Source organism: Lissotriton helveticus, chromosome 1_1, assembly GCF_964261635.1.
Source record: "Lissotriton helveticus chromosome 1_1, aLisHel1.1, whole genome shotgun sequence".
NCBI classification, from domain to species: Eukaryota; Metazoa; Chordata; class Amphibia; order Caudata; family Salamandridae; genus Lissotriton; species Lissotriton helveticus.
Window position 1 is genome coordinate 1165240930 of NC_136057.1, and position 16417 is coordinate 1165257346.

The window sequence follows — 16417 nt, forward strand, 5'->3', positions numbered from 1 at the left end:
TTCCAGGTACAGCACTGAATAACCCCTCGCAGAGAATTCTTTAGTCAGTCACTTGGCAAAAACAAACTTAACTTAAACTGTAACTTTCTATCCCCGCCCACGTATTAGGCTTAGGTCAGGTACACGGGGTAGGCGTAGCTAGAAACACCAGTTGAGTACGATTAGTCAAATGTATATGTGTATGTAATATATTTTATTCATTTTAAACCTTCATATGGCTTAGAAACCATATCAATGTTTTTACAGTATTATTTTATACTTCTGCTTTTAATGTATGCACTTTACTTAACTATAAGTATTGCAATAATATCGATCCATTTCTCTTGTATGAGAAAAGAGACTGATCAATAAAGAACATCTTTTATTGAACACGCCCGTCTCTTCCTTTTCTCTACAATCTGATGAGACTAAGAATGCACGTACTGACTGACTAAAATAAATTGCCTTTTGTTCACACGACTCTCGAGATACACTCTTGATTAGGGGAGAGCAAAGTTGTCATGTTCTATGGTTGTCAGAAACTAAATCCCTTCTTGTCTATCCAGGGAGGTTCAACTCCTCCTTGCCTATTCGAGAAAGTTTCTAGTGAACTCTGAGCTAGCTGGCAAACCCAAAACTTTAAGTCTAATATCGACAGTAGTAGACCTAGTTAACGTCTGGTCTAGGCCTATACTATTGAAGGTATTATTCCAATGCGCAGAGCCTATTGGGATAATAGGAACTACACTACAACCCTGCCGGTGTATGGCGAACAGAGCGGTACAAAAGGGGGTGGTGAAGGACGGAGCATCTGAACCAATCAAACATTCACACCCACTCAACAGATCTGGGTTTAATCCATCAACGTTTTTAGCCCACTCTGCCACCCCAGTTCAGACATGGCCATATGCAAATCAGTCTGACCCTGTGCCTCATGGGAACAGTCCAACCCAAACTGCCAAGCCATTACATTTTATAATCCTAACTGTCTCAGAGAACAGGGTAGAAATTCGAGTTTAGTATGTCCGAACTCAGAATAATGAAGTACATCTTTTAGTAAAGTTTATTTTAATATTCTGTGTTTGCAAATACCACTTTTAGAAAGTAGGTATTTGCTTGTCTAACCATTCAAACCTGCCTCTGCTAGGTTGTGTATTCCTGTGTCTGGTTTTGAGAGTGACAGGGCTGGGGAATTCCAGGAGACAGGCTGAGTCACCCGGTGGTGAATAGAGAGATCTGCATCTAGATGCGAGGGAGGAGTTGCACCTGAACCTTGAATAGGGCTGTGCCTGCCTTCCATAATGCTGGCTCCACCCCCTGGGGAGCGGCTGATGTCTCTGCCCTGCACACTGAAAGAATAAAAGGAGTCCTGTAAACAAAGTGCTCCAGGACTGTACTCACATTCCACAATGCTGTCTCCACCTCCTGTGGGGCGTCTGATGTTTCTGCCCTGCACTGTGAAAGGAACGGAGAAGTCTGGTAAACAGAGGGCTTCAGAACTGGTTTGGTCTGGGCAAAGGCCCCTCTCCCCACAGAGAACAAAGAATTTTGGGGTGTAAATATTGGGACCCTGATCCCATGAAATTAGATCACTTTGGACTACAAGAAGAAACCTGTACTGAGGAGAGGAACCTGAAGAAACTGAGGAGAGACTATTCCAAAGCTGAAGTGCTGCTCGGGGGATTGGCCTGCAGTGGTTGCCTTACTGCCAAAGGAAAGAGAAAGGAACTTTGTGTACTTTGCTTTCAACTTGTGAAGGATCTCGAAAGGCTTGGAAAAGAGCTTGCCTCCTGCTGAAGTCTCAGGGACAATAGACTTCAACCCCCAGCTCCCCAGAGTTCTTGTGGAAGTTCCTGCTGCTGTTTTGGGCCTTCTTAGGAGCTGCGTGTCGCAAGGAGCTGGAAGCGCGACTCAACGAGAAGAAGCGTGTCGCTGTGCCTGCCATCGCAACTCCGAAGGAGGGTGTCACCGATGTAACTGTCGCATTGCACCGCATCGGAGAATTGCCTGCCACAACAAAGAGGAAGAGTGTTGCCGTCGCTGCTGCTGCCGTCGCAACTCCGAAGAGGGAGGGTGTCACCGCTGTAGTTGTCGCATTGCACCGCATCGACCAAGAGCACCTCGCATCCCCGAGAAGCACGCTGCCGTCGGAGCTGCTGCCGTCGTATGTCGCCGCTGTAGTTGTCACATTGAGCGGAAGCTTCACGCATCGTGGAGAAGAGCGTCACCGCTGGAGCTTTTGCCGTCGCATCGTAAGAGTGTCGCCACTGCAGTCCATGCATCGAACCGAGGACTTCTTGCATCCCCGAGAAGCATGCCGCATTTTGAAGATCTTCACGTCTTTATTTCTTTGTATCTGAACTTTGCCGCATTTCCCAGCGCTGCGACATTGCTTGTCGTGGAAGCGCAACGCAACTTAAGGTACATTGACACAGAGTGTCGCATCTAAGAACTGAACTGAACTAAGCTTAAATCTACCATCTTAAAGTAATTATAGTGTGTATTTTTGTTGTTTATGGTCTTGTGGTAACTCTATATAAAGCCTAGTTAGTTTTGATATAAAACCTATGTGGTGTCAATTTTTGGTGTTGTCACTGGGTTACTGTATGTGGTCACAACTGCTTAACTGACAACGCCTCTGAAATAAGCCTTGACTGCTCACGCCACGCAGCCTACAGGGTGAGCAGGGGTTATTTTAGAAGTGTAATCCCCCTTGTCCTGACTAGAGGAGAGGGTCCCTACTTGTCACAAGTACCTACCTGTGCCAACTAGAGACCCCCAAATCTAACAATAACCAAAAAGAAAGAGTGATGACAAAAAATGTGAAAATAATTGGCACATTAGTATGAAACAGACAGCCATATTCACTGGCTATGTAAGAGTAGTTAAGTGTCACCAGGGAAGTTCTATGGTGTATATTTTGTAACAAGAGATATGTCTGTAATGGTGTTGATTGTGTTTTGACCCTTAAAAGGGTAGGAGTGTCTAATCAGGACTGTGGATGACCTGGGGGTCTGATGATATAAGGATAATTAGCACAAGGGTTAAGTGATGGCAGTAAACATTGAATGAGAAAAATACTTAAATACATACTGGCATGTCATAAAAGCATAGCCTTTTTGCAGGATGTCACCCCAAGTCCACCAGAAAGTGCAGCAGGTAATAAGGCATTCACAATTGGGAAGTTGAACAAAATTCTGCTAGCATGAATACATTAAAAGTGGGGGGAGCATGCCTTAAGAATAAATATCACCAAGGTGCAAGTGTAAAAATATATACACATGGTCACAGGGCTGAGCCTAAAGGTGTGGGTGATGAAAAGAGAATTGAAATTGAGTAATTGCTAAATGGAGTTTGAATAAAACAATTGCCAATACTGATACAGTTAGCTCAGTGGAGGGAGCTTCCCCATGAGTTAGAAGATACCCAATTCAGCTGGAGGCCCTGAAGGGAGAGCAAGAATCAGGACTGCCCATATTTCCTACTTTTGTGCTTTAAACCTCCTTCCAGTTAGTAGTGGAAACAGGTGTGAAATCTAGGGCAGATGCCAGAAACTATAACTATAACCAGGTTTCTTTACCCAGAATCCCGAACAAACCCAATATGAAAAAAAATAATTTAGCTTGAATTTCTATTAGGAAAAGTCTGCAAATCTGAAGTCAGCCACACATTTCCTAATACACAGTGTTTCTCGAAGCCTCCTGAGAAAAACAGTGCCCCAATTCTGCTGGTGCCAAATGCAACGTAGGCATATTGCATTTTTCCACTTAAAAAACGTGTTTTTTGCAAAGTGGGTAACTGTGGATTTTGGGCCCCAGCACAGACCGCACCTAGGGAAACCTACCAAACCAGCACATTTTAAAAACTAGACACTTGATGAAGTCTAGGGTAGGGAGACTTGAGTGGCTCTCACCAGGTTTTGGTAAATAGAATCCCCTTCAAATCTCAACCTTTGCCTAAAAAACAAATTTCCCTTGCAGTTCTGTAAGGAAAAGTCATGGACTCTGGCCACAAATTTACTACCACCCAGCATTACCCCAGGTATCTCAAGCAAAATGGTGCCTCATTTGTGTGAGTAGGCCAAGTGCCCGCTACACGAAAGGGCGGCCAAACACAATGTAGGCACATCACATTTTTCCACTGAAAAGTGATGGTCCCAATTCACAAAGGAAAACTGAGACAAAAGTCTGACTTTAGGACTTTCAGGTTTCATAAAGGGCGTTCACTAGTAGTAACATTTTATTTTTGTCTCAGTTAAACTTAAGTTTTGGTCTTAAGTTTATTTGAAACCAAGGAATTTTGATCTCACTTAAACTTAAGACCAAAACTTAAGTTTAACTGAGACAAAAGTCTAACTTTGCTGCTTGTAAATGTCCTATGTGAATACAGAAATTCGGAAAGTTAGACTTTCGTCTTAACTTACCTTTGTAAATCGGACCGCCTATGTTTTTTGCATTGTGGTTAGCAGTAGATTTTGAACCCCAGGTCAGTAAGGAAACATACCAAAGCACTACATTTATGAAAACTGGACACCTGAGGGACTTCAGGATGGGATGATGTGCATGGCTCTCACAAGGTTCCTCTGCCAGAATCCCTTGCAAAGCTGAAAAACACATTTCCCTGCATTTCTGTTAGAAAAAGTAATGTAATCTGCAGGCAGCCACAGTTTTCCTACCACCCAGCATTCTCCCAAGTCTCCCAAGAAAAACAGTACCTCACTTGAGTGGGTAAGCCTGATAGTGTACGCCTTGCCCCACAACACCAATTTGATGGGTCCACAGTCATCTCTGTAGCATAAATACCAAAAAATCAAAGGCATTCCAAAACCATCATAGTGCAATATTAACATTTACAATCATGTGACCAATATCCATTGGTGCATCAAGTGTCCACCACCAAACATGCTACTCATGTTTTGAATAGGTGAGGGGATAATCTTACAGTAACTTTGAAAATGTAAAAGCCTCTCAAGCCTCTAAGGTCACACTCACCACAGCACTGCAAGACATATCAAAGACAGAATAGTGGACATAGACGAAAATGACTCAATGACTTAATACGAAGTATACTGTGTAAATTACTTAAAAGCATGACAATAGAAAACATTAAAAAGGAGAAACATAATTATACAAAGGCAGAAGAGACTGCTGGTTCCTGACAAGACCAAATAGTATAGATGGCTTGTTGTGCCCAAAAAAAGGAAACTCTTGGTGTACAGGTTTTCTCTCTACCTTCTTCCCTTTCCCTTGTCTATTATGGAAATAATGAATAAAGGTAAGTTAAAAAATCATCCATAAAATGGATGAAAAGTTTCAACTAAAAAGAGAGCTCAATTACAACATGGTCAAACTCTACTGTGCATCAATGTCCATGATCCAAGAGCTAAGAGTTAACAGTTCATGATCATCTCAGTGCTTTGTTTAAAAATCCAGTTCATTGCTTGGTTGCATGTTCTTATACTATGAGAGTGGCTTTAATAAGGTTCGGCAGCAGTCGAACAACGTCGACAGCTGCACAGTAGATGTAAAAGAGTTTCTGATTTATAGCCGCAAAGTCTACACTTGACTACTTTGGAGAGCAGCGGCAAGTTAGGATTAAAGTCTTTAATTTGTAATGCCAGCATCCTTACTGCCAAGATATTAGTCAGGCAAGCTTTCCCTATTGTGTAGTTAAGGTAAGGTTGTGCCCTAAGTCCAACTTGACTTTCATTGTTGTATGACGCTGTCAGGGCCATTAATGGCGATGTAGCATTCATTTTTTGCAGGTCCGTGGTCTTATAAAGTAGTTTAGTCTGTTTTTTCATTATAATTTTTATTGCAGTGTACGTAAGTGAAGAAGTATTTAGAGTAGTCAGATCAATTTACAGAGTTTCTACTGCTGTCCTTAAGTAAGTAGACCATGGATTGATTTTATGTTTGAAAATGTCTTGCACAATTAATTTCAGGGTACCCCGCATTGTTGTGATGCATCTGTGGTAGTACTGTATAAAAGACCCCATACTAGGCCATACAATGCCCTCCAGGACAAATTCAAGTCTCACCAAGGGTATCCTGGTATAATAGGGCAATTTAAACACTCTTTTATATATTTTTAGATGTAATTTTTCGATGGTGTTGGTGAGTTGACCTGAAAAGGCCTCGCTGCCGTAGATAATTGCAGATGGTAATACTGCCCTGAGCACCTTTCTAATTGGCGCTGAGGAGGGGCTTTCAAGGGCTGTATGTAGTTGACAAAGTCTTGTAGTTATTAATGCTGCTTTGTTCTTTAAGTGATGCTTGTGTATTGTTGATACACCGTTTGCAGAAAACCATATGCCCAGATAGTTATAGGATTTTTCTCCAGAGATTTTTAAGGGACCCTTTGTTTTTGCTTCGTTTACTTTTATCTAGTTTGCGCTATTGTATAAGTGAAGGGAATTTAATGCTCTCTGGAGTCCTATTTTTGAGTTGTCGCGGAGAACAATGTCATCCACGTATTGCAATATTGTGATCTTTGTATTGCCGACTTTTGGGGAGATTAGATTAGCATTGGTAAGTGCCCGGGACATGTCCGCTGTAAATAAATTAAAAAACATTGGAGCAAGGACGCACCCTTGCTTTAGCCCTTGGGTGGTGTTATTCTTCTTAGTTTGCGCAGTGTCTGACAGCTTGACCCTCACCCAGGTAGTTGTATATAGCGATATGATGGCATTGAGGGGGCCACTGGGAATGCCCCACGTCTGCAGTTTTTTCCCAAGGATACCTCCATCCACCAGATCATAAGCAGATGAATAGTCCATGAAGCATGCGCTGATATCTTCTGGTTTTTTGCCTGGTGGATAAGGTAGGATAAGGTGATTATGTTATCCAGTGCGGAGGAATTGGGTCTAAAGCCAGTTTGGCAGAAATAAATTATTGTGTTTGCTGTTGCCAAAGCCTTTAGATCTTTGAGTTGTACAGCTGTGTAGATCTTAGCCGCGATGCCCAGTAATGCTATCAACCGATAATTACAGGGATTCTGTTGCCCTTTTTAAAAATTGGGTGCAAGATTGAACCTCTCCAGCTGTCGGGCACTTGATGGATTTTAGTGCATGTTGTGAACAGTGAGGAAAGTATTTTGGACCATAGTGACAAGTCTTCTTTCAACAGTTGGGCCGGGAGGACATTTCGATCAGGTGCACCTGAAGATCTTATTTTGCTTAGTACTTCTTGAATACTATTAGTCGTAAGTATGGGGGCATGGTCCTCTGAGTCATCAGGAAGATCTGAGTATTCAAGCTGAGAGACTCCTGGTTGATCGACTACATAGACGATGTTTACATGCAAAGACCACATTGCTTCGGTGATGGAGTTGCTCCTTATAAGTTCTTGGCTTGTTTTGTTTTTGATATATCTCCATAGGTCTGCCTGTTTGCTCATGATTGAGTGAACGTATTGCCAATCCTTTTCCCTCTGCTGATTTTTTTCCTGCCATATCAATTGCCTATGCTGTTTTTTTGCACCTTGGAGTTCCAATGACAGGTTGACTTTAACTTGTTTGTTACAAGATTTCTTACGTGCCATTGTCTGCTTGCAAATGTGCCGTAAGCTCGCCAAGATAGTTTGATTTTTACTGATTGGTTTTAACTGATGTCGCCTGGGGCCTGTTTGGGGATTAAGTAATTCATGGATGCCCCTAGTGATGGGAGCCCAGTGAGATAATAGGTATTCACCACTTTGGGTTTGCAGGGAATGTTCTGTAGCAGCTTTCCAAGATGCTAAGTACCGTAAGTTGACATGGCCCCATTTTATCCTCCGAATTAGATGTAATCTTTCGTCATTGCAGGAAGTACCCAACACCTTGTGTCCTATGCATTTCGGGAGATTAATATTAAAGGTTGTGCGAAGTGGAAGATGGGCACTATCATTAGAGGAATGCACTTTAAAGCTCACAAGGTGATTAGTAAGTTTTGCCGAGGCAAAAACCTAGTCAATGGTGCTTATTCCCTTGAAGGTCTTCAGGGGTTGAGATGAAGCTGTAATGATTGTAATCCATGTTTACTTAAGATGTTATTTATGTGGGACGAGAATGTGATAAATACAGGTGGCCTACTTTAAAAGGCCCAGACTTAAAGGTTTGACTGTGTCAAGTATTGACAGGAAAGCTATGACAGGTTACATAGACCACAGCTTAATAGCTTGCCTACGAGTGACCGATCCACACACACTCACTTGGAGAGACTAGAACCATTATATCATCAGTTTCTCTGTCTTTCTTTGAAGCTCAACACCAACCAGTGATTTCACAATAAAAAGTTTGGCAGCATCTGGTTGGTAGATCCTTTTATTCTCACACCATTCCTCAATCTTCTCAGTTTTTGTAGGACAGACTATTGTTTGACCTATGGTGCTCTATCAGAAAATTGTTTAAAATATCTCCAACAGAGAGTCCTCTCGCGGGGCCCATCAGGCATTTCAGCACTGGCCTGGTGAGGAGCACCACCCAATGATGAAGCATGTCACCTTCAGGTGAGTGAGGGTAACTGTTCTTACAAGCACATGCTTCCCTTAGGCATGCATGCAGCTCGGGATAATTTCTCTGGGGCTGTTATACCTTAGAAAAGTATACTGATATTAGATTACTATTATCTTGCACACAACTTCACATGAGTACAGCATCAACCCCCCTGCACAGTAAAGACATCTGAATCATGACTCCAGGAGACCAAAAGTTTGCTCTATGATGGCTTGTGTACATATGTGTGTCTTATTGTACCTCCGCAGAGATACAGTGGTTGCATGTCTGTATGGTGTGAGGAGATGAGGGGAGAGTGCATATGCAACATCACCTGAGAAGGAAAATTAGGGAATATTTGAACATGTCACCCTTGCATCAGAACAGTACATGATGTATGGAATGGTACATGCTGTGTCTGTTGTGGGTTTGTATGTGGCAAAAGGAATAGTGCTGTATGATGGTTGTGTATATTAAAAACCAATCATACATATCAGACATGTGTGTTGCTTGGTACTTACCCAGAACCCACATGTTGCCAAATTCGCCTGCTGTCATTCGCCAGGCAAGAGATGACCTTTGGAATACATAGCTGTGATAGGTACTGCCTGGGAACACTGCATGCACATCAATAAAGCTACCATTGGTTTCACAGACACCCTGCATGTCAATAGCTGGCAGCTGTGTCCATTGCAGAAGATGTGTGCATTGCGGTGAGGTGGCTAAAGAGCCACATGGGCACAATCAATTGCACTAAGCACATGTGAGAAGCGGGTAAAGAGGTAAAAATCCCTAGTTACTCTTTGCCTTCTGGCCATTGCATGGGTCTTTTGTATGTGGAAATGAGCTCTCCTATTGATGCAGATCAGGGATGTGTGACATTACAATGCATGCTTTTACCACGCATGCTTTTACATCGCAGTTTTTACAACGCATACCATTACAACGCATAGCGCTTTGGGGTGCTGGATAGTGAATAGTTTAATTTACTATTCCAACTCCAGTCCCCGTGAACACTAGGGAAGGTGTTGGATAGTAAATTAAATCTATTCCCTATCCTAGAGCGCCCCCCAGCGCAATGCTTTGTAATGGTTTGCGTTGTAAAAGTTGCGATGTAAAAGCACTGCGTGGTAAAAGTTGCGTTGTAAAGGATGTTTCCCGCAGATCAGTACCTCATGCAAGCAATGGGGCTAGCTTGCCAGAGTAATGCCCACAAGGGCACAGTAGAAGCACTGAAATGACCCCGTACAATCAAATGGATAGCTGCTAGGATCTTGATATAGGCTGGAATGGTGTGGGAGCATAGGACACAGAGTCAAGATCCTGCTTCCACACACAAACCCTATCTACGCTTCTCTCCTCCTCCTTCTTCTCAATATGTCCTGTCGCATGGCAAGGGAAAGACCAACAAACACATTCAGCAGCATGCTGAAAGGTCTGAAAAGGTTTGTTTGTGGCAGCTTTGCTTTTATGTTTTCAGTAAGGCTAGTATTGACTGTTGGGATAAGGAGTTTCACCTGGAGCTGGTTGGGTGGGTGGTAGGCTCTGACACAGGTATGTCAGGATGAAAGCAAGCTTCCTCAACCCGAGACACTGCGCCCCGTGTGTGGAGATTCCACCCCAAGTGCGGACCTATGATACTATTCGTAAATTTCCTTTGTGACTAATGAAAGTCGTAAACTTAAGACTTTTGGTCTCAGTTTACCTCTGTGAATACCAAAAACTAGTAAAAGTACACAAAATTGTAAGTTTACCTTTGTGAATCAGGCCCTATAGATCTAAAGCCAATTCATCTTGCAAAACCATGGAACTAATAACTACTAATTCTGTATTAACTACTACAAAAGAGCCAGATATACTGGTAGCCAGCTTATCTACTATGGTAGAGAGCTTTCTGATTTTCTTGCCATTCAAAACTACTCCTACTGGAGGAATGATTGCCCAAAAAATGTCTTTCACTAATTGTTTTCCATTAATGGTACTACATGTATGTCTGTGAGATGGAGTCATTGTAAAAGCATTCTATGATATTTACATAATATATATTGGGAAACAATAAAGCTAAAAAGCAAACCCCTTTACAGTTTGCTGGTAATAGAACATATGGATCCTGTTCGCAAACAAAATAGACTCCTGGAATAACTGCATCGTTCTTTGTTAATATTAGAACAGACCCTCTGAGAAGTTCAAATTTGTGTTCACAGCTACTTATCCCAATATCTCATTTTCTATATTGATTTATTCATTTATAAAACATAGGGCCTGATTAAGAGTCTGGTGGTCCGAGAACTGCCAGATTCGTGGGTGAGCACTGTGGCAGTCCTGACATCGCCACACCGGTGCTCCAACTGCCCTATTATAGCTTTGGCGGTCGGTCTGCCATTGCGCCCCGCAACTGATGAGAAGCCATGTTTCCTGACGGTCCAGCAACAGTCTGAAGGCCAAAACATTCTTGGTGGTGCCCGGAGGAACTGTCAAGTACATTATGACTTTCCTCACTGCCGGCAGTTACATGGAATTTCTTCCTCCTTGTAACTGCTGGTGATGAGGAAAGAAAAGGGGCCCTACAGGGGTGCATGCAGGGGGGTACACATTGTGCCACCCTGTTCTTTAGTACCCACAATTCCTGTATGGGAAGGAATGTACAACATGGTGCACTCCTTCTGGTGCAGGAATGTGCACTGTCCCGGTGGGTTGCTGTTTAAGGCTCACAATGAGCCTTTACACAGCACAGCCATGGGACATGCATCCCGGCTGCCCACGAGACAACAAAAATATTTGTAATCTGGTGGGCGTGCAGACGTGTGGCTATGGTGTGCCGCCCACTCCCACACCAGCAAAGGTCATAGTTTCCCTTTTTGTCGTCTGTCTAATTTCAGTTTAGGATATATCGTCTTCTTTCAAACTTTCTTTGAAACATTTTCCTCTTTCTTTGCCTTGTAAAATATGGAGTATCTCTTTTCCTCTGATGTTAGGATACATGTATTTTCTAATGGTCTCCTTAGACATGTCATATTTTGTTTAAATGCCTTAAGAGTGCCTGTCTTTGTAGTGGATCTAAAGAAATATTGTGCAACCCTCATATCTTTTGCTTGTGCAAGAGGGTTCATTCTTGTCTGAAGGGTAACTTGAGAAAGAATCATGGCATAGTTATAAAAATAATATTCCAAAGTGTTCTTGTCTAAAAAAGAAACATAAGTGCCGAATACGATGTCGGGTGGAAATTTTCACCCGCCACCGTCACAGAATCAGGACTGACCCACTCGTAGTCAACGGTTCTGCCTAACCAATTACAATGCGACCAAACACTGTTCGGTCGGAGTCCCATTGTTTCCTATAGGAGCTTGTGTTCTGCCCGACAATACAGGCTCCTCTGCGGAAATGCGGTGTGTGTGTGTGGTACCCTGCACCCTGTCTCGGGCACTCCACAGTGCCTGCCACACAGTGCAGGGTTTTACAGGGGTGATCCCTTAATCAATCAATCACAGCATTTATAAAGCGCGCTACTCACCTGGGAGGGTCTCAAGGCGCTGGGGGAGAGGGGTATGTTACTGCTCGAACAGCCAGGTCTTAAGCTGCTTCCTGAAGGAGAGATGGTCTTGGGTTCGCCAAAGGTGGGTGGGGAGTGAGTTCCAAGTCTTGGCTGCAAGGTAGGAGAAGGATCTTCCTCCGGCGGTGGCTCTGCTGATGCATGGTACGGTGGCGAGTGCGTGGCTGGTCGATCGTAGCTGGCGGGCGGGCGTGTAGAAGGTCAGGCGGTCGTTGAGGTACTTGGGTCCCAGGTCGTGGAGAGCCTTGTGTGCGTGGGTGAGGAGTCTGAACATGATTCTCTTGCTGACGGGGAGCCAGTGCAGGTCTCTCAGGTGTCCGGTGATGTGGCTGTGTCAGGGGATGTCCAGGATGAGTCGTGCGGAGGCGTTCTGGATGCGTTGGAGTCTTTTTTGAAGTTTGGCTGTGGTTCCGGCGTAGAGGGTGTTCCCGTAGTCCAGTCGGCTGGTGACGAGTGCCTGGGTGACGGTCTTCCTGGTTTCAGTGGGGATCCATCTGAAGATCTTGCGGAGCATGCACAGGGTGTTGAAGCATGAAGATGAGACGGCGTTGACTTGTCTGGTCATTGACAGGGAGGAGTCCAGGATGAAGCCCAGGTTGCGTGCGTGGTCCGTTGGTTTGGGGGCGGTGCCCAGGGCCGGGGGCCACCAGGAGTCGTCCCAGGCGGAGGGTGATGATCCCGGGATGAGGACTTTCGTCTTGTCTGAGTTCAGTTTAAGGTGGCTGATCCTCATCCAGGCGGCGACGTCTTTCATCCCTTCGTGTAGATTGGCTCTGGCGGTGGTGGGGTCGTTGGTGAGGGAGAGGATCAGCTGGGTGTCGTCGGCGTAGGAGATGATGTTGAGGTTGTGTTGGTGTGCGATGGCTGCGAGGGGGCTCATGTAGACGTTGAAGAGGGTTGGACTGAGTGAAGATCCTTGTGGTACGCCGCAGATGACTTCGGTGGCCTCGGATCTGAACGGAGGGAGGCGGACTCTCTGGGTTCTTCCGGCGAGGAACGAGATGATCCACTCCAGCGCTTTCTCTCAGATTCCGATGTTGCTGAGGCGCTTCACAAGGGTGCGGTGGCAGACAGTGTCGAACGCCGCAGAGAGGTCCAGGAGGATGAGGGCCGCTGTTTCCCCGTTGTCGATCAGGGTTCTGATGTCGTCGGTGGCTGCGATAAGGGCGGTCTCGGTGCTGTGGTTGGCCCGAAACCCGGACTGCGAGGGGTCGAGGGATCCGGTTCTACTGGAACTTTCTTGGGATTTTCCAATCCTACTCCCCCACTCTCCTCACATTCCGTCCCTTAGGTACCCCCTCGGCCTCCAACCGGAGGTCTCAGAATGAAGGGACCCCTGCCATGGGCCCACAAAGTCACTTTCCGACAGCCTTTCCATTTCTGACTCGTAAAGGTTGCTGGAAATCGGCATCGTAATTGCGAGGTCAGAAACAGTGTCCGAAGACGTGTAAGATGCGGTTCCGACCAACAAAAATTCTCAGAGAGCTAGTTAGAACTGATTCGGAATGACAGTGCGGTTTACCTTCTGACCGTAAACATCATAATCGGTTGGGCAGATTGTAAACTGAATAAGTCGGTAGCAAGGGTTCCGACAAGGTTGAGGAGATTTTTACTGTCGGAAGGAGGCTTGCCACCAGACATCATAATCGGCCCCTAAGTAATATACTACCTGTAACTGCATATGAAGGAGTCCAAGTTAGACAGCTGGTTCTCTCGACTAAGTATGACTCACATCACGATCTCTGTCCTCCAAATATTTTGCAGCTCATTCCTGATATGGTGGCTACTCAATTAACGTCCATTTTTAATTAGCTATTTAGGACTGGTGTCTTTCTAAAAGATTGGAAATTTGCATCAATCCTTTTGATGCTTAAGAAAGATAATATGAATACTCTTGATCCTAATAGCTATACATTGATCTTCAGGCTACCCTTTGTAGCTAAATTGTTGGAGAAAGAAATTAATCTTCAACTATCAGCTTTCCTGGATAATGATCAGCTGCTGGATGACGCCCAATATAGATTTTGCTAGAGGCCATTCCACAGAATTTACTCTCCTTGTAGCTACAGAGATGATCAGGGCCACAGTTGATGGTGGGGGCAATGCTGCCCTCATCCTTCTCCATCTAACTGCAGCCTTTGACATGGTCAATCATGACCTCCTAATTGACTGTTTGGAAGACCTGGGTATAAAAGGGGCAGTTTTGGCTCTTTTTAGATCCTTTCTGACTGAACAAACCCAAACCGGATCCATGGGCGATTTTACATTCAAACCATTGTCCTTATTGTGTGGGGTACCCCAGGGCTCCTCCGTGAGTCCAACTGTTTTCAGCATTTATGTGACACAGTTGTCGGCCCTGGTCTAGTCCTTTGGTCTGTCAGTTGTTTCATATGAGGACAACACCCAAGTTGTCGTCGCCTTCCACAGGAAAGGGCCTGACACAAATAAGTTGTTCCATAATTGTATGCAGGCAGTAGGAGCTTGGATGAACGTGGACTGCCTTAGGTTGAATTCTACAAAAATTGAGGTAGTTCTAGTTGGGCCTCCTTTTGGAATCCCTCCCAGTGGCTGGACGAATTGGGTTGTTTTCCAGTGCCGGTGAAAACTGTAAAAAATGTTGGAATCCTGATGGAGGACAAGCTTACCTATAAAGAGCAAGCAAACAAGGTAATTTCCCCATCCTTTTTCATGTTATGAATGAATTGGAAACTTTTTGAAAACAGTGGTCCTGTGCCTTGTAATATCCAGGTTAGACTATTGCAATGGACTATATGTTAAAGGTTCCGCCTTTCACTCTTCACAGCGTTGGAGCAGGCGCTCCGCTGTAAAATCACTCGCTGCCTTCTCCAAAGACTCTGGCCACAACTTTGCTCTCCTGACGCTGGTCCTGCCCTGTAGTCCCCCCGCTGCCGCGATTCCAACCAAGCGGCCGCCGAGCGGGGGACTACCATTCCCAGAGGGCATAGCGGCGGACACGGCAGGCACGCACCAGGAGGCGCTTCAAATTGCCGTCATCATCGGTGGAGCGGGTGTTCCGCCTTTCACTCTTCACAGCGTTGGAGCAGGCGCTCCGCTGTAAAATCACTCGCTGCCTTCTCCAAAGACTCTGGCCACAACTTTGCTCTCCTGACGCTGGTCCTGCCCTGTAGTCCCCCTGCTGCCGCTATTCCAACCAAGCGGCCGCCGAGCGGGGGACTACCTTTCCCAGAGGGCATAGCGGCGGACACGGCAGGCACGCGCCAGGAGGCGCTTCAAATTGCCGTCATCATCGATGGAGCGGGTGTTCCGTCTTTCACTCTTCACAGCGTTGGAGCAGGCGCTCCGCTGTAAAATCACTCGCTGCCTTCTCCAAAGACTCTGGCCACAACTTTGCTCTCCTGACGCTGGTCCTGCCCTGTAGTCCCCCCGCTGCCGCGATTCCAACCAAGCGGTCGCCGAGCGGGGGACTACCTTTCCCAGAGGGCATAGCGGCGGACACGGCAGGCACGCACCAGGAGGCGCTTCAAATTGCCGTCATCACCCGCGTCGCGGGAGCGCGCGGGAGTGCGCCGGGCGAAGCCCGGGCCAAGGGCGGGCCCGTTTTAGCCCGTTCTAGACCTATCTAGGCTGGGCTGGGCCACCCCCCGTGGTTCCCTTCTCTAGCAATATTCACCTCGACGGATCAGGTACTTTAATCTAATTCAACTGCTACTGTTGACGGTAGAACCTGTGTACTCCTCTAGGCAGAGCCCTAGTTTCAACCATCATGACCCGAGAGACTAGAAGCAAGACAGCCAAGGCCAATGCTCTACCTACTGGCCCTATTGATCGTTTCATCACACGGACTAACGAAGTTATTAACCAAAGTATATCTCTTCTAGAGCGAAGAGTCTCATACGACCTCGCTATTGCTAGAAGGTCGTCATTGGGACCCATAGCTCTAGCCCGATCTCCCCCCATTCAGCCATCAGATTTACCCGTGTTAACACAATCACCAGTATTAACACAATCACTGCAATCACAGCCAACTGTCTCAGCAGAGATTCTTTCAATCCCAAGATCAATAGATCTTTCTGTCTCTAATCTCTCACTGGACACAGACACCCTAGGAAATCTAGAAATTACACCTGACCTTCAGCTATTACAGTCCCAGGAACCAAGTACAGGTCCTCAGCACACGGGGTTAAGGAGGGTGCCGTTCCTAAGCAGAAAAAAGACAAACAAAAAAACACCAAGATTCCTCCCATCAACTCAGAAAGACCAAACCCCTCAAATATGCAGGGTTTATCAAACGCTCCAGATCAACACATAAATTTACCCCATATGACTGGAGATAACGGTGGGGAACCCTGTCGTCTCTGCAGTACAAACACACAACTCCTGGCTAGCTTTAGGGAAATCCTAAAACACCATCTCCAACCCCTAGAACGTAGCATT